The sequence below is a fragment of the Saccopteryx bilineata genome, chromosome 1 (genome assembly GCF_036850765.1).
Source record: "Saccopteryx bilineata isolate mSacBil1 chromosome 1, mSacBil1_pri_phased_curated, whole genome shotgun sequence".
Lineage (NCBI taxonomy): Eukaryota > Metazoa > Chordata > Mammalia > Chiroptera > Emballonuridae > Saccopteryx > Saccopteryx bilineata.
The window spans coordinates 9,499,986-9,525,861 of record NC_089490.1 but is presented as its reverse complement, the minus strand read 5'-3'; the positions used below and the strand labels follow the sequence as shown (position 1 = coordinate 9,525,861).

Below are 25,876 nucleotides of genomic sequence, written 5' to 3'. Positions count from 1 at the left end.
ATTGTTATGTCTTCTTTATTCAACTTCCCCTTAATCATTATGAAATGACCATTTTTGTCTCTGAGTACTTTTTCTGTCTTGTAGTCAGCATTATTAGATATGAGTATTGCTATCCCTGCTTTTTTTTGGGTATTATTTGCTTGGAGTATTGTTTTCCAGCCTTTCACTTTGAATTTGTTTTTATCCTTGTTGCTTAGATATGTTTCTTGTAGGCAGCATATAGTTGGATTTTCTTTTTTAAACCATTCTGCTACTCTGTGTCTTTTTATTGGTAAGTTTAATCCATTTACATTTAGTGTAATTATTGACACTTGTGGGTTCCCTACTGCCATTTTATAAATTGCTTTCTGTTAGTTTTGTATCTTGTTTGATTCTTCTCTTTTGTTTTTCTATCATTTGTTTTTGTTTGTTTGTGTTCCATACTTCTTTCCTCTGTTGCTACCTTTTTTAAGTCAAGTGTTTTTGTGGTGGTTTTTTCAAGGGTGGTTACCATTAAGTAATGAAAAGGGTACCTACCATATTTGTTGTAGTACCCTATCTTATGAGTATTTCTGCACTTCATCGTCCTTTGCTACTGTTAATCTCCATCCTCTCCCCCCCTTTTTTTTCTTTTGTTGTCACAGTTTAAGTTTGGTTTTATTGTGTTCTTGGTGGAGCTGTTACTTGTGGTTTTGTTTTCTTTTGTTCTTTGAATCTGGTTGGAAAACCCCCTTTAGTATTTCCTGGAGTGGGGGCTTTCTTATGATAAATTCCCTCATCTTTTCTGTATTTGTGAATGTTTTTATATCTCCTTCGTACTTGAAGGATAGCTTTGATGGGTATAGTATTCTTGGCTGAAAGTTCCTCTTTCAGGGCTTTAAATATTGGGTCCACTCTCTTCTAGCTTGTAGAGTTTCTGCTGAGAAATCTGATGATAATCTAATAGGCCTTCCTTTATATGTTGTACTCTTCTTTTCCCTGGCTGCCTTGAGAATTTTTTCTTTATCATTGGTTTGTGTCATCTTCATTATGATGTGCCTTGGAGTGGGTTTGTTGGGGTTAATAAAACTCGGTGTTCTGTTTGCTTCTTGAATTTGAGGTTTTAGTTCTTTCCACAAGCTTGGGAAGTTCTTGTCTATTATTTAGTTGAGTATATTCTCCATTCCATTTTCTTTCTCTTCTCCCTCTGATATACCTATTATTCTTATGTTATTCTTTCTGATGGAGTCAGACAATTCCTGTAGGGCTTTCTCATTTTTTATTATTTTTGAGTCTCTTTCTTCTTCTCTCTGTTGTGCCTCAAGTTGCTTGTCTTCTATTTCACTTATCCTATCTTCTATCTGGGCTGTTCTGTTAGCTAAGCTTGTTACCTCGTTTTTCAGCTCGTGAATTGAGTTTTTCATTTCTGTTTGATTTGTTTTTATAGTTTCAATTTCCTTGGTAATATATTCTTTGTGTTCGTTGAGTTGTTTTCTGATCTCCCTAAATTGCCTTTCTGTGTTTTCTTGTATATCTCTGAGTATTTTTAAGATTTCTATTTTAAATTCTCTGTCATTTAGCTCCAAGGCTTCCAATATGTTAAGTCTTTTCTCCATAGATTTTTCCACATCTATTTGTGTTACCTCTCTATCTTTTGTATCCATAATATTTGATTTCCTCTTTCTTATTGGCATCTGAGGGTGGTCTTGTTGATAGCACTAATTAGAATTAATAAAGAGTAAAAAATAAAAGTAAAAAAAAAAAGAAATAAGGTAAAACACCCCACAAAAAAAAACAGTAATAATTTATTATTTCCCCCTTTTTTCTTTCTTCTCTTTCCCTCCTCTGCCCTCCTCGGGGAAATATTGTGATGACCTGTGAGTTATATTATGCTAAATGGAACAAAAACTGCCTATAATGGAGGGCCTGATTTGGGGTGAAGAGTTCAAGGGGCAAAAAAAAAAAAAAAAAAAAAGGGAGTAGGGACTTACTAAATGCAAAAAAAAAAAAAAAAGAAGAAGAAAATCTTAGACAAGCATAAGATGATTTGCTTGTAAGTGATGGTCGACTAAGAGATATAATGAGAGGGATAAGAGGGAACCAGAAAAAAGGAGGAAAAAAAAGAATAATAAAGAAGAAAGCATAAAAATAATAAGTAAAAATCTGTTGTATTAAGTGGAGCGAAGACTAAATACAATGGAGACCTTGGGTTGGGAGGAATGCTAGTGAGTTAAAAAGCAACGTAAAAGGTACCCAAAATGCCACAAAAATAAACAAACAACAACTAAAAAAAAACAAAAGCGAAAAAGAAAAATAAAACCAAAAAAACTTGAGTTTCAAATTAAATAATTTGTTCGTGATTGAGGATTAAATGGGAGGAAAAGTAAAAAGAGAATAGAAGAAACGAATAGAAAGGAAAAAATAAGAAAAAGAGAAAAACGAAGGAAGAAAAAAAGGAAGAGAAAAAAACAAAATAAAGCAAAACAAAAAAAACAAAAGAGGAGAGAGTGAGAGTTAAGTGTTTTGGAGTGTTACCTTAAAGGATAGTGAGGATGAAGAAAAGAAATAAAATGTAACACTCATGGGTAGTGTAGTTCAAGAAAAGGGAAGCATAAATGGGCAGAGAATAAAAGGACCGAGGTGGAGGAAATAGAAATAATAATAATAAAGGCAATAAGATAGAAGAAACAAACAACAACAACGAAAAATTAGTGGAACAAGTTGTAAAGTCTGTGGAGTTTTCTTGATTTTGAGAGGTTAACTTCTTCCTTTTTCTTTTCTCTCCCTCTTCCTGGTCGGTGACTCTGTACCCCAGGCTCTGCCCCTGTGTCACACTTAGGTAGGGATTTGCAGTTGATGGGATTCTATGGCAATGTCACATAATTGGCTTTAGTCTTGCTGGTAGTCAAGGCTTGTTGGCGTTTGCAGGGTCCAACAATGAGAGAGTTTGCTTTCCTGGAGTCTCTCTTCTAGTCCCCCCTTCCTGAATTAGCAGCCTGGTGATCCAGCTATAAGGCTGCTACTGCTTCTGCCTGGGGAGTAAGAGGCTCAAAGAGCTAGGAAATCCCCACTCAGCGCAAGGCTTTGGGAAAGGCTCTGGCATTCAGAGCCTCCAGCGTAATCAGGCGGGGCTGGGAGTCAATTGTTGTCAAGGTGACTGTTCAGCGCCTAGCATTCAGTTGGACCACTCAACCCAGGCTTTCCACACTTTGTAGCCTGTTTTGGCTGGGAAGAAGAGGCACTAGTCTCTGCTTGCGACTAGTGTAGTATAGATCTTATTATCTGCCAAGTCCCTCTTGTTAGCGTTTATCCTTGAATATGGAGGCTCTGTCAATCAGAAGTTGCCCCGCCCTATTTAGCGAGAGGCACTAAAAAATATCACGCCTCTTGTCTTGGATCGCTGAACTGAGAAAGATCTTATCAATTAGAGCCCCGTGGGTGCGTAGATTTCGTGGGTTAAGCTAATTTCAGTGATTGGGTCCGCACTGTGCTCCTGAAGGTATTTCAGGCTGCCCACGTGCCCCTCCCCCAATGCTTGATTGTTAGCTTGAATGGCTGGGTGAGGTGCCCCGCCCACGGAGAGAATCTCCCAAGTAGGAAAGACCGCCCTGTCTCCTCTCCCACTCGCCCTGCCGCTGTCGGCTGGGGCGCACTGGGCGCAGGATAATGGGGCACCCTGGGTGTGCGGGCCAGTAGGGCACTCTGGGCAAGCGTGCGAATGGGGTGCTCCGGGCACCGGTGGCTGGGGACTCTCACTCGCAATGCGCGGGCCGCTGGGGACGCTAGCGGTGCTCGCTCTGTGACCGGACCGTGGCACCAGGCGCGCACCAGCGGCTGCTCGCAGCACTTAGGCTGCCGCTCCCTGAGTGTGGGCCGACTCACCACAGGCGCACTCCCTCTGTGGCTTGAATGAACGTCCCTGCAGTAGTTAGCTTCCTCCACACCCTCGTCTCTCAGATTCAAGTGATAACAGTCCTTTCACTTTCAGTTTGTGTGGAACTCCGGAATGCTCCGAGGATAAATTTTTCTGTTTCTAGTTGATAAATTTGTTGAGATTTTGGGGAGATCTGTCGGACGCGCTGCTCACGGCGCCATTTCCGTGACGTCACCCCATTGGATGCTTTTAAACACATCACTGAGTGTCACTGCTGCGGCAGCGACATCATGCAGAGTGGCCACCACACTGTGGAAGGAGCACTGACACACAGCTCCTCCCAGTGACACAGGGTCAGGGGTCTGGGAGCTGTGTCCTCCGTGTTTTTGTCCACAGTTGATTTGTTATCATACTGTTTTTGAGTTTCTGTTTCACTCATTCCTGAATGAAGATTATTTTCATTCCTTCGCGTGCTGAATGCAGGACAGAGAAAGGACTGGGATTCTCTGACAGAGATCCTGTTTCTCAGTGGACCTTACTGTGCCTTTTCCTTAACTGAGAAACAAATATTTCAGCTCACATATGAGACAGGTTTTCTACACACTGTAGAGTGCCAGCGAAAGTGTTTCATCTGCTAATGGTTGTTTCTGCAATGTGGACAAGTCTCATCTATTCCATAAATAAAGAATATACCTTGAAAATGCATCCCACTAAAATTATCACTGCAAGTGACAAATATCATATGAGATGTGGGGAAATAAAGGCTTAAAATAAATGGAAGAGTGACAGAGGATCTGTGACTGGGGTGGGTACACACTGCCACATGCAGATGGGGTAGAATCATGCACCTGAGATCTGTATATATTTATTAACCAAGGTCACCCCAATAAATTTAAAATACAGTAAAAACACCTGTTAAATAGGAGAAATGAAGCATATTTAATAAATTCTGTAAAAATTTTAAACATATTTATTCGATAGTTTTTAAATAATTTTTAATTTTTTCACTCTATATGAAGCACTATGACATATTTGTCATATTTAAAATTGTCTTTCAGCCTGACCAGGCAGTGGTGCAGTGGATAGAATGTCAGACTGGAATGCGGAAGACCCCCAGATTTGAGACCCCGTGGTCGCCATCTTGAGCACAGGCTCATCTGGTTTGAGCAAAAGTTCACCAGCTTGGACCTAAGGTCGCTGACTTGAGCAAGGGGTTACTCGGTCTGCTGAAGGCCCACGTCAAGGCACATGTTATAAAGCAATCAGTGAACAAGTAAGGTGTCGCAACGAAAAACTAATAATTGATGCCTTTCATCTCTCTTTGTTCCTGTCTGTCTGTCCCTATTATCCCTCTCTCTGACTCTCTCTCTGTCTCTGTATAAAGAAAAAAAAAAGGTCTTTTGAAGCTTCTCTCTATATATGTATTCTATTCTAATTGCAGTATCTTCACTGTACAAGAGTCACTGAAAGACAGCTCGCATAGGTAAATACAGAGTTAGGTTCTTACGTTTTGGTCCACCTAGTAATTTCCAACCTTATTGTACCTGAGTGTCTGTTTTAACTCATGTCTGAATGAAGCTGAGTGAATCAGATGAAGGGAAAGAAATGACAGTGAAGGAGGTTCTGAGTCAAGTGACCCGAGCTGTCCTTGTAGAAAACTTACACTCAGAAACTTTAAAAGTTTCTAAATTTCCAGATATCTTAGTGATAAAATTCATTTGACTGAAATGCCCTGTTCATTGATTGTGAGAAGCGAAATGGTGGTAATCATGAGAGAAATTGAAAAGCAAAGGAAGATAGGTAATCAGAGTTAAAAGGCAAAGACACTGAGACAAAAGGTAGGTGGTCACTGAGACAGAAGACAAGGGACTAAGGAACAGGTGAGAGAAGGACCAGGGAGGAGGCTAAGGGCACTTACCTTTCTTGGGGTCACTCTCAGCTCAAAAGGAAAAGGAAGAAATAAACCCCTCATTCCAAGTGAAGACACAATATCGGGTAAAGAAGAACACACAATGCGTCCCCTTTCCTAGATCACAGAGGAACTCACACTGACTCAGATCTGTGAAGGTCTGAACCATCGGGTTCCAAGAGGTCCTGTCACGTCAGAGGCAGTGCTGTGTCCTCCCCTGTCCCCTGGGCCCCAGACACTAAGTCAGGAAGTAAAACTATGATAGTGTTAGGTCAGACATTTTGGAATGGGCAACACTAAGCATTCCCCTGTCACTGCACTGTCACCTTTTTCAGACCAAAAATTCATTCCCACACGAGACAGTGACTTAACCAGTGATGGGAAGCAGCCAGTAGAGCCCCCCATCTCGATAAAGTGTAATTTTACCTTTATTTTCTTCAAATATTTCTGAAAAATAAAGAAAAGAAAAAGTCAATGTCAATTTTATGAGAAAGAACCACAAAGAGAATTCAAATTCACTGATCAAGTTTAATTTAAAATTAAACTGACCGCATTTCAGATGAACCACCAAATCAACAGATCACAAACGCCCGCCCCAACACACATCTACATACAAGCTCAGTGCTCACTATTGTCCACAGGTATTTCTACATACAGGAAATTATGGAAAATGAGGTTAATTTAGTAAAATAATAGAAAATTTTTAAAATATTGTTTTTGCTGTCTAATTTATAAATTATCTTTTTTTGAAGAGATTTTATTTTTTAATATCATAGAGAAAATAAATGGGAGGTAGGAGAAAAGCATGTGGACTCATAGCTGCTTCACTGTAGCTGTAGCTGCTGCCCTGTGTGCCGTGTCCGGGCAAGTCCAGGGTCGAACTGGCCACCTCAGTGTTTCAGGTCCATGCTCTGTCCACGGGGCCACCACAGGCAAGGCTAAGTCTCTGCTCGTATACGTAAATGCAGGGTTAGGTTTTTATGTGCGTCTATTCACAATGTTTTTGTCCAACTATTAACTCTCAACATTATTGTATTAAGTGTCTGTTTTATGTCAGGCCTGAATGAAACTAAATAAATCAGATGAAGGGAAAGAAATAATAATAACAATGAGGGAGGTTCTGAATCAAATGACCTGAGCTGTTCTTGGAGAAAACTTACAAGCAAAATATTTAAAACTACCTACACTTGTAGATATTCTGTTGATAAAATAAATTTGACAGAAAAGCTTTGACTTCTTGATTGCAACACGAAAAGTGATGGCTCATAATGAGAGAAACTGAACAACATATGAACATGGGGAATCAGAGCTGGAAGGCTGAGACACTGAGACAAAGGCAAATGGTCACTGAGAGAGAAGACAGGGGATAAGGACCAGGTGAGGGAAGGACAGGGGAGTTATTGGTACTGACCTGTCTCCTGTTCACTTTCAGATGAAAGGGAAAAGGAAGAACTGAACAAATCATTCCAAGTGAAATCAGACTATCTTGGATGAAGAAGAGAAATTGAATCCCTTTTGTAGTTCACTCTGGCGCACACATTGACACATATTTACAAAAGTAGTAACAACGAGATTCCAAAGGACACGTCACTCACTGGAGGTAATACTTTGCCCTTGTGCACAAGAAACCAGATCAGGAAATAAAGCCATGAGGGTGTTAGGTCAGAAATGCTGGGATGTGCAACACTAAGTGTTCCTGTCAGTGGACTATCAACTTTTTTTTCAGATAAAAACACATGTATTCACACAGGAGCTAGGAACTTCACCAGTGATGAGGAAGCGAACAGGAGAGACACATATCTCGACAAAACTGGTTTTGCTATACTGGTCACATGACACCTGCTCTATATATTGGAGGGATGTATTCCTAATGACCATTCATAAGGAAAAAATATGACTGTAACCAGGATTAGGAGAAAACAATATTAAGCTTTGAATGATTAATTTTCTTTTTTATGAGACATCATGGTCAATTATTTTCTCATACCCTTCATATAAAAGGTGCAGATCAGAGATGTATCACTTTTCCACATGCCCTAAGACACTTCACTGTTCTGTACATTGTTTAATGTTAAGTGCTGCTGTCCTTTGGTGCTGGTTTCAACAATAAAGCTAAAGAATTAAAACGGACATGGTTCAAATGATGTGGAGAGGTTTTCTCTAAGTGTATGCACTCTAGTTGACCAGGGTCACCGTGTTAAATTTAATTGTCTAATGCCTCACCCCAAAATGGGCATGGTTGGATATTTTTCAAGTCCAGAAAAAATTATGTAGATTATTTAGAGACCTTGGAACACCTGGGTCATATGACCAAAGACAGTGGAAGAGGGACGCCCCACTCTCTCACATCTGACCAGTGAATGATACAAGGTATTCATCATGACACAGGCTTTGAGGAGACAATGGACAGAGACACTGAATTCTGAAGGTTTGGAGTCATTTTTTCTGAAGGGTTTGGGAAGTATTAATTGCGTAATAATCGGCCCTTAAACTTGGATACTTCAGAGAGGTGGTAACTTTGAATATTTTCTGGAAATACTTACATAATCATTCATATATTTACTCATTAATATAAACCAATAATATATGTGTATATTAAGAATCATGTATCCGTCAGCTTAACACACTTCACCTCACCAATGTTTTAATAGAACTGTGACAATTTACTGCAAGACAGAGCAGCCACTGTCTACGGGGAAATAACTCTGTAAATTGACAAAAGGAGGAATGAGAAAGGATGGATGGTAAGAAACAGAATACAGACAGAGCTACAATGGAAGAAATGCTGTCTCAGACGGGGGGTGAAGATACTGGACATCCAGGAGGAGCACAGGCCAACAGTGGACATTTGGATAAATAGGCCGGAAGGTCAAGGAGAGAAATAAACCAGATGATTTCAAGGGGATCAAAAGTAAAGGAATATCAGTAATTTTACCTATGTTTTCTTTAACATGTCCTGAAAAAAAGAAAAAAAAGAGGTCAATGTTAATTTTATGGGAAACAACCAACAGACAATTGAAGTTTACTGTTAAATTAAAATTTAAAATTAGATCAATTTTAGATGAAGACACAAACACATGTCAAATCACACACGTTCCCCCAAACACAGAGCTACACACGGGCTCAGAGCTCACTACTATCCACTGGTGTTCTACAGTAAGTAAAGAGGTGGAAAGGGAGTTACTTTAATAAAATAATATAAAATTATTAAAATATGAATTTTGTTGTGTAATTAAAATTTTTAAAGTAATTTTTTATTGTTAACATTACATAAAGAAGGGGTGAGAGGCAGGAGGGAAGGGTGTGTACTCATAGCTGCTTCACTTTAGCTGTAGCTGCTGCCCTGGGTGCCGTGTCCGGGCAAGTCCAGGGTCGAACTGGCAACCTCAGTGTTCCAGGTCCCGCTCTATCCACGAGGCCACTTCAGGCTAGGCTGAAAATATTCTTGGTCTATTTGAAATATTCATGTTTCTGTTACTCTCTTTATTCTGTTTGTTTGCTTAGTATGGTCATTGGATACTTTAAAGACATCAGTGAGTCTCACTGCTGCAGCAGCGACATGGTGCAGAGTGGCCACCACACTGTGGAAGGAGCACTGACACACAGCTCCTCCCAGTGACACAGGGTCAGGGGTCTGGGGGCTGCGTCCTCCATGCTTTGTCCACGGGTTGATTTTTAACCACACCCTATATGAGTTTCTGTTTTATCTGATCCTGAATGAAGAATATCTAAATACTCCTGACTGACTAATTTAGGAGAGAGAATAAACTGAGATTCTCTGACAGAGATACTGTTTCTCACTGGATTTTACTGTGCCTTTCACTTAACCTCAAAATTAAATCCAAGCACACACATATGAGACAGGTTTTCTAAACAGTGTAAATAAGATCCAGCTAAAGCGAACATCTGCTAATGTTGTTTCTGCAACGTGGAGAAGTCTCATTTTTCCATGAATAAAGAATATACCTTGAAAATCCATCCCACTGAAATGATCACTGAAATTTAAAAACTACCATGTGATATGTAGGGACAAAAAGGTTTAAAATAAGTAAAAGGGAGACAGATATGTGACTGGGTTGGGGACACACTACCACGTACAGAAAAGATGTGATGAAATTCTGCATTTGCCACCTGCAAACTTTTATTAACCAAGATCACCCCCAATAAGTTCAGTAAAATGATAAAAAACTATTTTAAATAGTTTAATAAAGTATATTTATTGAATTATGTAAAAATTTTAAAATATTTATTCTGATATTTTAAAATAAAATTATTCTTGATCCCTATTAACTCTATGTGGACCACTATGAGATATGTGTCATATTTAAAATGGTCTTTGAATGTGTGTATGTGTGTGTGTATATGTGTATGTATATATTTATATACACATTATATATATGCATATATATGTATGTGTTTCATTCTAACTGCTGTACCTTCATTGTACAAAGTTTCTACAACCACTGTACAACAGTTACTGAAAGATTGCTCTCATAGGTCAATACAGGATTATGTTTTTATGTGCATCTATTCACAAAATTCTTGTCCAGCTATTTGCTCTCAATTCTATTGTATCTGAGTTTCTGTTTTAACTCAGGCCTGAATGAAGCTAAGTGAATCAGACGAAGGGAAAGAAATGACAGTGAGGAAGTTTCTTAATAAAATGACCTTACTTTCCTTGGTGAAAAATTATACTCAGAAACTTTAAAAGTACCTATATTTCCCGATATCTTTTACATAAAATACATCTGACAGAACAGCTCTGTCTCCTTGATTGCAACAGAAAGGTAAGTGCTGGGGTAACAATGGGAGAAGTGAAAAAAACAAATGAAGATGACTAAGCAGGGTTGAATGGCCAAGACACGGAGACAAAGGCAGATAGATAGATGATCACTGAGAGAGAAGACAGGGAACAAGGAACAGGTGAGGGAAGGACAAGGGAGGAGGTTAGCAGTACTTACCTCTCCTCGGTTTACTCTCATCTGTAAAGAAAGTTGAAGAAATAAGGAACATATTTCATGTAAAATACAATATTGATAAGAAAGTAAACAGAAATGGACCCAACCCTTCATACTTCATTATAGAGCACACTTTGACCCACATTTGTGGGTTTTAAAAAAACTTCATCTTTAGGAGTCAATACTGTTTTTCCTCCCATAACCCTTGTGCACAAGTTACTAAGTCAGAAAATTAAATGAAGAGGGAGTTAAGTCAGAAATTCTAGGATGTACAACCCTAAGCTTTCCCCTGTCACTGGATGATCACATTTTCAGTTTAAATTACAGACAGATTCACTGACAAGACAGGGACTTAACCAGCGGTGGGAAGCATACAATAGAGGTGCCCATTTAGCCAAAACAGTTTTCTTGCACTAGTCATATGACACCTGCTCTGTACATTAAAGAGATATATACATAAAGACCAATTTTATGCAGAAAAACGTAACTGTACTTGTTAGAAAAAGACAATATTAAGCATGAATGGTTAAATTTTCTTTTTCTTAAACATTGTGCTCAATAATTTTTCTTGCACCCTTCACATAAAAAGTACAGATCAGAGCTGTATCACTTTTCCACATGCCATAAGACACTTCATTATTCTATAAATTGTTTATTTTTAATTACTGTTTATTTGCTTATGGTGTCACCATAATGTCAAAGAATAAAAAAAATGGCACAGTTAGATATTTTTAAAGGCCAGAAAAAAATCATGTAAAATATTTAGATATTTTGGGACATCTATGTCATATAATCAGGGACAGCGGAAGAGTGATACCCCACTCTGTCACATCTGACCAGTGAATGACATATTGATCATGACACAGGGTTTGAAAAGGCAATAATCAGAGGCCCGTTTTGTAGAAAGCTTAGAGTCTATTTTCTCAGGGGTTTGGAGAAGTACCAATTGAATACTAATGGGTCCTCAAATATGGAATGCTTTACAGAGGTCTTAAGTTGAATATTTTCCAGAAATACATACATATAAATTCATATATATATACATGTTATATAACATATATATATACATGTTAATATAAACCTATAATATATGTATATATAAGAAATCATGTATCTGTCAGCTTGATACTCTTCATCTCACCAATGTCTTAATGAAACTGTGACAATTTACTGCAAGGCAGAAGCAGCCAATGTTTACAGAGAAATAACTGTGTAAAATGAGAAATGATGGAACGGGAAGGAACATCAGGTAAGAGACAGAAATGAGCAAAGTTCTAAATAGGAAAAGCCCTGCCTCAAGAAGGTGGGACCGGGGGAGACAGTTGACTCCTAGGAGCAGACAGGCCAAAGGACAGCATTGGATAAAAAGGCTGAAAATATCACAGGGTGAAATACCCCAGATGTGTATAAGTGGATCAAGAGTAAAGAATATCAACAATTTTACCAAATGCTTTTTAAATTTTTCTGAAAAAGGAAAAGAAGGTCAATGCCAATTTCTTGGAAACAACCCACAAAGAGAATTGAAATGTACTGATTAATTCAAATTTAAAATGAACCCAACCATGTTTCAGATGAACTCAGAAACACAAGTCATATCACACATGGCCCCACAATCACACACCTGCACACTAGCTCAGAGCTCACGGTTGTCCGCAGGTATTCCACAGCAAATGAAAAGGTCGAAAATGGAGTTAATTAATTTTATTTGTTTATTTATTTTAGTGAGGTGAGGAGAAAGGAGAAAAGAAAGGGTGAGAGATGGGGAGAGGAGCAGGTAACATCAACTCCTATATGTGCCTTGAGAGGACAAACCCAGGGTTTCAAACTGGTGACCTCAGCATTTCAGGTCCACACTTTATCCATTGCGCCACCACAGGTCAGGCATTTTTATTTTACTTGTTAATTTATTTATTTTGGAGTTAATTTTGTAAAACAATTTAAAAATATTAGTTTTAATGTTTACTTTATAAAATAATTGTTTTGTTTTCAAAAAGGAATTTATTTATTAGTATTACTGTGAGAAGAAATGGGAGGCAATAGTGCAGTATATGGATGGACAGTTGTTTCACTTTAGCTGTAGCTGCTGCCCTGGGTGCCATGTCTGGGCAAGTCCAGGGTCGAACTGACAACCTCAGTGTTCCAGGTCCACACTCTATCCACGGGGCCACCACAGGCTAGGCTGAAAGTATTCTTGGTCTATTTGCAATATCCACGTTTCTGTTATTCCATTTGTTAGATTTAGTATGGTCATTAGATGGTTTTAAACACACCAGTGAGTGTGATTGCTGCGGCAGTGACATGGTGCAGAGTGGTCACCACACTGTGGAAGGAGTACTGACACACAGCTCCTCCCAGTAACACGGGTCAGGGGTCTGGGTGCTGCGTCCTCTATGTTTTTGTCCATGAACTCACTCTTAACCATAGTATGTTTGACTTTCTCTTTTAATTCATTCCTGAATGAAGAATATCTTAATATTCATGGGTGCTGAATGCAGGAAAGAGACAGGACTGTGATCATCTGTCAGAGATTCTGTTTCTCACTGGACCTTCTGGTGTCTTTCCCTTAACCTAGAAAAAAAATATCTAAGCACACATGTATGAGACAGTTCTCTAAAAACTGTACTTAAGAGGCCATAAAAGCCTTATATCTGCTAACTGTTGTCTCTACATCATGGCCAAGTCTTTTCTATTCCATAAATAAGGAATATATCTTGCAAGTGACGTCAGAGAAATGGTGCCATGAGGGGTGTTCCTGATATCTCCCCTTGAAATTTCAACAAATTTAACAACTAAAGGCAGAGAAAAATATCTCAGAAGCACCTGAAATATAAACACACCAGACAAAAGTATGATAGGGCGAAAAAGGTGGCTGAATATATAATCCACTCTGAAGGAAATAAGATGGAGAACTGGGTATTTTGCTCTCCTCACTGATCTGAGGAAGGAGCGCTTTCATGTGAAGCTGAGTGAAGCAGAGGGTCAGAGGCAGAAGGAAGGAGCAGGGTTAAGGTGAATGATCAAGCAGAAGAAAGAACACGCCAGCTCTGCCTGAGATCAAAGACGTGGGGCGAGCATAGGCGTTAGGTTCTGACAAAGGTTGCCAGTGTGTGGTGCCCATGGAGTTAGCATTGAATGAGTCATTACCAGAATCAGCATCATTGTGCATTCCCGGCTCTGTGGTCACGGGCAGTGTGTGAATGGCTCTACCTGGCACCACTGATGTGGGCATGTGTGCGCAGGCTGGATGGCTTAACCCGAAATTATCAGTGATAGGCATCTGTGTGGGCTGTTGTCAGCGTCTCTGTGCATCCCCAGCTGCACAATCACCAGCATGGGATGTGCACACAGGCTAGGGTCCTTGGGTCTGGGACTGCCTGGGAAGGGCACCTCCACGGGGCTTTTGCAGGCTTTTGAGTGGACTTCCAGCTTTGACTGAGACCACAGGAGTCCTGCGCCTGAGTGGGTGGGTGCAGGTGTCTCTGTGCACTGTGAAGTCGTGGGGGCTAGGTGTGCATGTGGTTTACTGTGGCTTACCAAACAGTGCACAAGAATAAAGCCTGTAGAGGAGAGGCAGCAAGATGGCGCTGGAGTAGGCGGACGTACCAACTCCCACCTCCCAGAACCAAAGTGGATTACAACTTAATTTTAAGAACCATCATCTGGAAAAACCAACTTTGGACTAAACTAAGAGGACTCCTCAACCAAGGAACACTGAAGAAGCCACACTGAAAATGGTAGGAAAAATGCAAACATGGAGAGAGCTGCCCAGCTCCCCAGAGCGAATGGCAACCCAGAGAGACTTGCATGGCAGTAAATGAGTTTAGCAGAGAGGGGAGGGTCCTGAGCCCCAGGAACAAAGCTCCACCCAGCAGCCCCAGAGCCTAGAAGAAGCATATGGACAGTATTTAGCTGCAAAACAAGCCAGTATACTGTTTGTGAGAAAGAGACAGATTTCTCAGACCCAGGATTCTTCTTGAAGGGACCGCACAGAAAACCTCTCTCACAACCACTCGGAGCTCCGGGGGATGAGGAGAAAGGAGAGGACCAGAGCAACGGAAAGAAAGTGTAATATAGGAGGCACAGGCAGAAGAAACACTTTGAGAAACAGCCATCCTAACCTCTGGGCTGAGTCACTCCCCAAATCTGAAATGAATATTTCCCCTGGAAACAGCAATACCATCAAAAGGAAGCAGGACACCAGCCAAACAAGCTCTCCCACAGTACTTAGATCAGAGTTGCTTAGAAGGAGGGAGCTTTTGGGACTATAGTAGTGAGTTTTAGGGTCTGACCTTCAGCACCCCCACCCACATGGCTAAGGGCTCACCCAAGGGCAGGTGGTGGTGAGACAGGGAAGTGCAGTTCTGTCAGCAAGGGTGGAAGCTGGCTGTTCACAACTGAGGCCCAGGTGTAAACTTGGTCTTGCCTGGGTGGGGAGGAGGAGGGAAGGAGGAAACGTGTGAAAGTGGTCAAGCCCAGCTGCAGACCGCCTGCAATTCAGCCTGCGGGGGAAGGGCATGAGCCCCAGAATGTGTGGAGACCCATACTTAAGCAAGGGCGCAGGAGCGAATCCATGCCCCGCCTGCGGAACTGAAGCTTGTGGCTGGACACAGGAGCCAGCTCCTCCTGCGGGGGTGGAGCGAAAGCCCAGAACAGGTGGAGTCCCACAAATGAGCATGAGCATGCAGCCCTGTCCAGCGAGTGGAGCCAAGGCTTGCAGCCATTTTGTGAATGGGCTCCTCCTGTAGGAATGGGACAAAAGCCCAGTATCAGGTGGAGACCTGCAGCTGAGCAAAGGTGCTCACCCCTGCCCTCAGGGCCCAGCATAACACCACCCGTGGGGGAGGAGCAAAGGCTTAGGCCACCAAAGCTTGTACACTCAAGCACGTGATCACAACCCCTCCCATGAAAAAGAGGCAGAAACCACAGCAACAACCCCAGTGGGCTGGCACAGGCAATGCCCATACCCTAATGCCCTAGGCAGCAGCAGCAGCAGAAGGGGTGGCAGGCTTGCAGACAGACCACACCTAGGGAACACAAAGGCCACATGCAGTGGACTCCAGTGGCCAAAACCTTATTTTACACAGACAAAATGAGAAGGCAGAGAAATGCAACAAAATGAATCAAGAGAAATCTCCAGAAAAGGACCTGAATGAGTCAGATATAACCAAATTACCAGATACAGAGTTAAAATAACAATTGTTAGGATGTTCAAAGACCTTAGAACAACAATAGATGGTCATTATAAACACCTAAATAAAGAGATAGGAAATATAAAAAGTAACATTAAAATAATAAAATAGAATCAGTCAGAAATGACAAATATAATATCAGAAATGAAGAACACAATGGAAGGAATTAAAAGCAGGATGGATGAAGCTGAGAATCAAATCAGCGAGTTTGAGGACAAGATAAATGAATGCATGGAAGTGGAGCAGAAAAAAGAAAAGAAACTCAAAAAGTCTGAGGAAACTCTAAGAGAGCTCTGTGACAACATGAAGAGAAATAACATCCACATTAAAAGGGTTCCTGAAGAAGAAGAGAAAGAACAAGGAATAAAGACTTTGTTCAAACATATCATAGCTAAAAACTTCCCTAAATTAAAGCAGGAAAACATCTTACAAGTTCAAGAAGCACAGAGAACTCCATTAAAAAGAAACCCAAAAAATCTACACCAAGACCATTATAATTAAAATACCAAAGATAAGTGGTAAAGAGAAAATATTAAAAGCTGCTAGAACAAAAAGGCTATCACTTACAAAGGAGCCCCCATAAGAATGACATCTGACTTCTCAACAGAAACACTTGAGGCCAGAAGGGAATGGCAAGAAATATTCAAAGTAATGCAGAACAAGAACCTACAACCAACACTACTTTATCCAGCAAGGCTATCATTTAAAATTGAAATAGAAATAAAAAGCTTCCCAGACAAAAAACAACTCAAGGAATTGGTTACAACCAAACCAATGCTGCAGGAAATGTTAAGGGGCCTGTTGTAAACAGATCAAAGGGGAAAAATAATATAGCAAAAGAGGAATACAGTTTTAAAGAATAAAATGGCAATAAACAACTACATATCAATAACCTTAAATGTAAATTGCTTAAATGATCCAATCAAAAGACATAGGGTAGCTGCGTGGGTAAGAAAATAGAACCCATATATATGCTGCCATCTACAGGAGACACACCTTAAAAAGAAAGATGCACATAGACTGAAGATAAAAGGATGAAAAAAATATTTCACGATGATGGAAATGAAAAAAAAGCTGGGGTAGCAATACATATATCAGAAAAAATGGACTTTAAAACAAAGGATATAGTAAGAGATAAAGAAGGTCACTACATAATGATAAAGGGAGCAATCCAACAGGAAGATATAACCATTATATATATCTATGCACCTAATATAGGAGCACATAAATATATAAAGCAGACTTTGATGGATATAAAGGGTGAGATCAACAGCAATATTATAATAGTAGAGGATTTCAATACACCAGTAACATCACTAGATAGATCCTCAAGAAAGAAAATTAACAAAGGATCAGCAGAATTATCGGACACACTAGATCAACTCGATTTAATAGATATCTTCAAACCTTTCACCCTAAAGCAGCAGAATATACATTCTTTTAAAGTGCTCATGGTACATTCTCTAGGATAGACCTCATGTTAGGGCACAAAAGTGGCATCAATAAATTTAAGAAGATTGAAATCATATCGAGCACTTTCTCTGATCACAATGGCATGAAAAGAGAAATCAACCACAACAGAAAAACTGAAAAATACTCAAACACTTGGAAACTAAATAGCATATTATTAAATAATGAATGGGTTAACAATGAGATAAAAAAAGAAATAAAAATATTCCTAGAAACAAATGATAACAAGCATACATCAACTCAAAATTTATGGGACACAGGAAAAGCAGTCCTGAGAGGGAAGTTCACAGCACTACAGGCATACCTTAAAAAGCTAGAAAAAGCTCAAATAAACAACTTGACCTTGCATCTAAAAGAACTAGAAAAAGAACAGCAAGTAAAGCCAGAGGTAGTAGAAGAAAGGAAATAATAAAGATCAGAGTGGAAATAAATGACCTAGAGGCTAAAGAAACAATACAGATAATCAATGAAACTAGGAGCTGGTTCTTTGAAAAGGTTACCAAGATCGATGAACCTTTAACTAGACTCACCAAGAAAAAAAAGGGAGAGGACTCAAATAAATAAAATTAGAAATGAGAGTAGAGAAATAACAACTGACACAACAGAAATACAAAATATTGTAAGAAAATACTATGAAGAACTGTATGCCAAAAAACTAGACAACCTAGATGAAATGAACCAATTCCTTGAAACATACAATCTTCCAAAAATCAATCTGGAAGAATAAAAAAACCTACACAGACCAATTACACCAAATGAGATCGAAACAGTTATCAAAAAACTTACACCAAAGAATGTCCTGGACCTGATGGCTTCACAAGTGAATTGTACTAAATATTCAAAGAAGAACTAACTCCTATCCTTCTCATGCTATTTCAAAAAATTCAAGAGGAAGGAAGACTTCCAAGCTCCTTTTATGAGTCAAGCATAATTCTGATTCCAAAACCAGGCAAAGACATCACAAATAAAGAAAATTATAGGCCAATATCACTGATGAATATAGATGCTACAATCCTCAACAAAATATTAGCAAACAGGATCCAACAATATATGGAAAAAATCATACACCATGATCAAGTGAGATTTATTCTGGAGAGGCAAGGCTGGTACAATATTTGCAAATCAATCAATGTGATTCATCACCTAAAAAAAGGAAGGAGAGAAACCACATGATAATTTCAATAGATGCAGAAAAAGCATTTGATAAAATCCAGCACCCATTCATGATCAAAACTCTCAGCAAAGTGGGAATACAGGGAACAAAGCTCAACATGATAAAAACCATCTATAACAAACCCACAGCCAACATCATACTAAATGGGCAAAAATTAAAAGCAATCCCCTTAAGATCAGGAACAAGGCAGGGGTGCCCCCTTTCACCACTCTTATTCAGCATAGTCCTGGAAGTCCTAGCCAAAGCATTCAGACAAGAAAAAGAAATAAAAGGCATTTGAGTTGGAAAAGAAGAAATAAAACTATAATTATTTGCAGATGATATGATATTGTATATAGAAAACCCTAAAGTCTCAGTCAAAAAACTACTGGATCTGATAAATGAATTCAGCAAAGTTGCAGGATATAAAATTAATACTCAGAAATCAGAGGCATTTTTATACACCAACATTGAACAGTCAGAAAGAGAAATTAAGGAAACAATCCCCTTCACTCCTACAACCAAAAAAATAAAGTACCTAGGAGTAAATTTAACCAAGGAGACTAAAGACTTGTACTCAGAAAATTATAAAACATTGATAAAAGAAATCAAGGATGATACAACAAGTGGAAGCATATACCGTGCTCATGGTTAGGAAGAATAAACATTATTAAAATAATTATATTACCCAAAGCAATTTATAAATTCAATGCAATACCAATTAAAATACCAATGACATACTTTAAAGATGTAGATCATATATTTCAAAAATTTATATGGAACCAAAAAAGAACATAAATAGCCTCAGCAATTTTAAAAAAGAAGAATAAAGTGTGAGATATCACACTTCCTGATATCAAGTTATACTACAAGGCCATTGTACTCAGAACAGCCTGGTATCGGCATAAAAACAGGTACAGAGATCAGTGGAACAGAACAGAGAACCCGGAAATAAACCCACAGCTCTATGGACAATTGATATTTGACAAAGGAGGTAAGGGCATATAATGGAGTAAAGACAGCCTCTTTAATAAATGGTGTTGGGAAAATTGGACAACTACCTGCAAAAAAATGAAACTAGACCACCAACTTACACCATTCACAAAAATAAACTCAAATGGATAAAAGACTTAAATGAAAGCCACGAAACCATAAGCATCTTAGAAGAAAACATGGGCAGTAAGCTCTCCAACATCTCTTGCAGCAATATATTTGCTGATTTATCTCCACGGGCAAGTGAAATAAAAGATAGGATAAACAAATGGAACTATATCAAACCAAAAAGCTTATGCACAGCTAAAGACAATAAGAACAGAGTAAAAACACAAACTACACAATGGGAGAACATATTTGACAATACATCTGATAAGTGGTTAATAACCAAAATTTATAAAGAACTTGTAACTCTCAACACCAGGAAGACAAACAATTGAATCAAAAACTTGGCAAAAGAAATGAATAGACAATTCTCCAAAGAGGACATATAGATGGCCAATAGGCATATGAAAAAATGCTCAACATCACTAATTGTTAGAGAAATGCAAATTAAAACCACAATGCGATATTACCTCACACCAGTCAAAATGGCGCTCATCAACAAAAGAAACAGAATAAGTGCTGGCGAGAATGTGGAGAAAATGAACCCTTCTGCACTGCTGGTGGGAATACAGACTGGTGCAGCCACTGTGGAAAACAGTATGGAGATTCCTCAAAAAACTAAAAATCCAACTGCCTTTTGACCCAGCCATCCACTTTTAGGCATATACCCCAAGAACACCATAGAACTGATCCAAAACGAGAAATGCACCCCCATGTTTATGGCAGCATTGTTCACAATAGCGAAGATCTGAAAACAGCCCAGGTGTCCGTCAGTGGAAAAGTGGATTAAAAAGCTTTGATACATATATACTTTGGAATACTACTCAGCCATAAGAAATGATGACATCGGATCATTTACAGCAAAATGGATGGACCTTGATAACATTATACTGAGCGAAATAAGTAAACCAGAAAAACTAGGAACTATATTATTCCATACATAGGTGGGACTCAAAATTGAGACTCATGGACACAAATAAGAGTGTAGTGGTTACCAGGGTGAGGGGAAGGGAAGAGAAGGAGGAGGGGAAGGGAGTGGCATAAAGAAAAACAAATAAAAGGCGATGGAGGACAATTTTTATTTTAGGTGATAGGTATACAACATAATTAAATGTCAAAATGATTTGGTGATGTTTTGTCTGAATTATGTATTCTAATTGGTCAATGTCACTGTTAAAATTAATTTCTAAAAATAAAAAGAATATGTCTTGAAAATATATTCCTCTGAAATCATCACTACATTTTTCAAAATAACATGTTACATGTGGGGACATAAATGTTAAATAACTTTTTGGGTGCATTACTAAGTAGTGGTGTAGACTTCTCTTGGAATAGTACCTGACCTCTTAGAGATACGAGATTGACTTGAGTGAAGAACATATGAATAAAAATCCCAAAGGAAGAGCGTTTTGAAATATTAATATTAAGTTAATACAAATGAAAGAAGAATGATTACTATGGTTAGAAAGAGAAAATAACCTGGCACAATTATGTAAAATTATTTATATACTTTGTATCACATGAGAATATGGTTCAGGGAAGTAGATTAGCAAGTCTGCAGATTATACTTGACTTATGGTATGTTCAGTATGTTTAAAAGTTCAATAGAAGAAAGAGCATAAATCAGATAATTTGATGTCTAATCTCTTCCCTTAAGAATATGAATATTGGCCTAGGCCAGTTGGCTCAGTGGTAAAATGTCGCCCAGTGTGTGAATGTCCCGGGTTTGGTTCACGATTAGGGCACACAGAAGTTCTCATCTGCTTCATCACATTTCTCCCTCTCTCACTCTCTCTCTCTTCACCTCCCACAGCCATGGCTTGATTATAGTGAGTTGGCCCTGGGTCCTTAGCATGGCTCCATGGCCTGCACCTCACATGCTAAGAACACCTCAGTTGTTGAGCAATGGAGCAATGCCCCAGATGGGCAGAACATCACCCCAGTGGTCTTGCCAGGTGGATACGTGTTAGGGCACATGTGAGAGTCTGTCTCTCTGCCTCCCCTCCTCTCACTAAATAAAAAAAAGAAAAGAGGAAGAATTAGAATATTATCATCTGCACAGTGGGCACTCCAATCTGGAGATTATGGTGGAGAACCCAAGTGAAAGGAAGTTTTCTAGAAGAACTTTTGAATGTAAACAAGCACATTTTTCTTAACCCAATTCTCTTTATCTCATCAACATTTAAGTGAAATTATAGGACTCATCTGGAAGACAGAAGAAACCTAAGAATATATAGTAAATGAAGGAAGGGCAGTGAGAAAGGTAGAGGTAGAGAATGAGAAGGAAGATGAACATGGGAGAATTCTACGAGGCAGAAATAAAAATGGATAGTAAAATTTAAAATTCATGGAAAAAAAGCCAAGATAGGGTGTGTAATAAATTAAACATGAGAGAACAGTCAAGAAAAGAAGTATTATTTTTTTGTTTTGTATTTTCCTGAAGTGAGAAGTGGGGAGGCAGAGAGACAGACTCCCCGATGTGCCTGACCGAGATCCATCTGGCATGCCCACCAGGGGGCGGTGCTCTGCCCATCTCGGCCCTTTCTTCATTGCAACTGAAGTCATTCTAGCACTTGAGGTGGAGGCCATGGAGCCGTCCTCAGTGGCTGGGCCAACTTTGTTCTCATGGAGCCTTGGCTGCAGGAGGGAAAGAGGGAGACAGAGAGAAAGAGGAGCGGTGTGGGGTGGAGAAGCAGATGGTGCTTCTTCTGTGTGCCCTGGCTGGGAATCGATCCGGGTACTTCCACACACCATGCCGACACTCTACCACTGAATAAACTGGCCAGGGAGGTAAAGAAATCTTTTCTATGAAATATCTCACTAAAGGATCGTCAGTCTGAGAAAAGTTACCATTTTTTTTCTTAAGTTCTTTTGAAAGAAAAATAGAAATCTTTTGTAAATATAATAGAAATAAATACTGAAAATTAAGATCAGTTGAAAATGACCAGTTCAGAATCAATTAGTATGATGAAGATAATGAGAAAGAGTAATAAAGAAACTAAGCAAGGCCCTGGCCGGTTGGCTCAGCGGTAGAGCGTCGGCCTAGCGTGCGGAGGACCCGGGTTCGATTCCCGGCCAGGGCACACAGGAGAAGCGCCCATTTGCTTCTCCACCCCTCCGCCGCGCTTTCCTCTCTGTCTCTCTCTTCCCCTCCCGCAGCCAAGGCTCCATTGGAGCAAAGATGGCCCGGGCGCTGGGGATGGCTCTGTGGCCTCTGCCCCAGGCGCTAGAGTGGCTCTGGTCGCAACATGGCGACGCCCAGGATGGGCAGATTATCGCCCCCTGGTGGGCAGAGCGTCGCCCCTGGTGGGCGTGCCGGGTGGATCCCGGTTGGGCGCATGCGGGAGTCTGTCTGACTGTCTCTCCCCATTTCCAGCTTCAGAAAAAATGAAAAAAAAAAAAAAAAGAAACTAAGCAAAACTGAAAAATAGTCAAGAGATCACTTTTTTATTTTGAGAAAAAAGAGAAAAATAAATGACATGTTTTCAAGTGACTAGGTAAAAGGGAGATGTTGCAGAAGTGTCAGAGACCACCTAGAACGTTCTCTCCAATGTTTATGAAATGTCAGGTTCATGACAGTGACAGGGGAGTGACAGGAAACGCCCCATCCGTTCACACTGTTTCTGTTGGCTAGTCCCATGGAACCTGCTCTGTACACTGAAGAGATCTATACCAGGTGGAATGTTCAAGAGCATAACTGAATATCAGTAAATGAAGCTGAATTTATTAGTCTTGAGAGTATAATTGAATTGTCATTAGAAAGGGAGGATACTGAATCTTGAATTTCTACATTATATTTTCTTTTGTGTGTGGAAACCAGCAGGAGACCAGGTGAGGGCAGGATGGCTCCCATTTCTGAAAGCAGTAAACTGAAGGGAGGTCGTGCTGGGTGAACAGGAATGTGCATTTATTCCAAGAAGTATTATCCTGGGCAGTGAGAGGGGCAGGAAGTCATGACCCTAAAGCCAGATTCCCACCACTGCTCTGATCCCGGCATCTCCTCAGCTGCTCTGTCCACAGTGATCATTCCTGTGCCAATGTCCCCAGTGGGTGAGGGAACACTCCCCCCTTGTGGGTGTGTCATTGTAGGCTAATCATTCATCTTTGTCACAACCATAAAAGGACCTTACACATTTGACCTGTTTACAATTCATACAGATCAGTTCTAATTCTGCCTAATAAACCCACTCAGTTAAACAGCTCATCAAAATTGATAGTCTATTATATATTTAAAATTAAAATAATCCGCACATAATCTAAGGCTTCTTTTCCACAAACTAAGTATCTTTCATTTATTTAACAATTTTCCTGAATTGGAGTTTGGTACCTTGACAAATTCTGACGACTATCACCTCATGTCCTCACCAATGCTGATTCCCAGGGTTAACATGGATTTGCTGTGAACACTGAGTGATGGGATGTTCGAAGGAGATTATGAGAGCCCTTCTGTGGAAACTACTTTCTTTACAGACACAATAGAAAAGTCTATGAGAAAGTCTTCTTGGTTCTATTCAGACATTCAGTGCCCGAAATATGCAGCCCATCACTTCACTCACGTTTAAACTCACCGTTTTCTTTGGGCTCCTTAGAGTCTTGATTATTTGAAGGTGTCTGTTCCATGATTAGAAGTGCAGCTGAAGTGTTGTTTGGTGAAATAGTAGTTATAATGCAAAAATGGAAACACAAAGACTTTTTTGTTGATTCCTCTGTAGATTAAAACAGTTTTTCTTTCATTTTCTTCCTGTAAGCAAACAGAATCAAGTCCCGGATCAGTTTCTTCAGGAGAAGTGACCTCCATCACTTTCTAGGACACAGGGGAGACTGGCGTCTGGGCGTGGCCCACGGTGGGGAACTGAGGACAGGGTTAGGATGGGCGGAGCCTCTCCCCTGGGTCAGGGGTGGGCTTTGACCAAGGTCACCTCCCCTGGCAGCAGCTCCCCGGGAAGTGGAGGACGCCCTGTCTGTCACAGGCCTGCTCTCACCCCCAAGTTCCTTCCTGAGGAAAGTGTGAGAAGCTGTAAAGTGTAAGGAAGACTCTGGCTTTTTAGAAGGTTTGCCTGAGTGAATTCCTGATGGGATTTGGGTGAGTGATTGCATTCCAGAAGGGGGCGCGGGGGAAAGAGAGTGAGAGTGTTCTTACCCGATAGAAAGTGAAAGACACTGATGGTAAGAGAACTGAGGGATGTCAGGATGACACAGGACAGAGAGGGGACCCAGAACCTATAGCGATCCAGCCAGACACGATTTCAGAACCAGAGAGACGAAGATTACAGTCTAGTGTTTAAGACAGAGAGGATCAGAGCTTTTCTAGAAGAATCCTTAAGGTTTTCTAAAGGGAGAAATAAGTTAGAACACTATAGTCAAATTATGAAGGTCAAATATGCTAAATTTAGGCCCTTTTCTGTTCATTTTTCATTGTTTCTGTTGACATCTTAGGTTCTGCATAAACACACACACCACACACACTGCTCTTCTTCACCATAGTAAAACTTTCTGTTTAGATTTACCTGGCTGAGCCATCAACAGAAATGTATCAGTTTCTGAGGGTCATAGGACATCTTTCTCCTGTAAAGCCTCTTCTGCAACACGGAAGCTCACCACCTAGAAGCTTCGCTCAGACACCCGGAGGTCTCCTCCTTGCGCGGCCCCAGCGGGGATGTGAGAGGAGCTCACAGATGTGGAGAGCAGCTGGGGACTGCAGACTGCACTTTGTTCCCTCATTCCTGTGACGGTGATAGAGACCTCACCTGGCCATAAAGCCACGTGTATGATCTAGATATCAGTGCTGTGCTCATGTGAACACACACACACACACACACACACACACACCTCTAAGAACGGTTGTCTCTCCGCCTGCTTTTGTTTCTTTTAATACTATTGTCTACAGTAGGGATTTACAGGAAACATTCTCAGATCTATGTATTTATCTTGTTCAGAGTTAGGACTGTGTGTATAAACTACCTCTGCCATGTTTTGCAATCTAGACTTGTTCATCGTACAGTTTATGGAGAATGCACCCAGGATGCTGAGGGGAGCTGTTTCCTCTGACAGCTCAGCCCCACAGGTGCTCAGAGTGTCTGTGCACAGAGCTGGTGCAGATGCTCAGTCTCAAGAGGCTGCTCTCAGGACACTGGGCACTCAATGCCCACAGCACTGAGTTAGAATTCTCTCAGTGGCTCCGGGCAGGAAATCAGGCCACCACCTTAAATTGGTTGTTATGTCACTTGTACTCAGTTCTCTTAGTACATACACTAAACCCTATGGGTC

At 40.1% G+C, this 25,876-nt stretch overlaps 1 long non-coding RNA gene across 1 annotated transcript; it reads right to left on the bottom strand.

The window, feature by feature from the left end:
* Positions 1 to 10,701: 10,701 nt before the first annotated feature.
* On the bottom strand, positions 10,702 to 25,314 carry LOC136324738 (uncharacterized). Its single transcript, XR_010729135.1, has 3 exons — positions 25,117 to 25,314; positions 24,178 to 24,350; positions 10,702 to 10,723 (listed from the first exon to the last, which is right to left on the bottom strand). It is a non-coding gene; the product is annotated as an uncharacterized lncRNA (long non-coding RNA).
* Between the last annotated feature and the right edge of the window lie 562 nt (positions 25,315 to 25,876).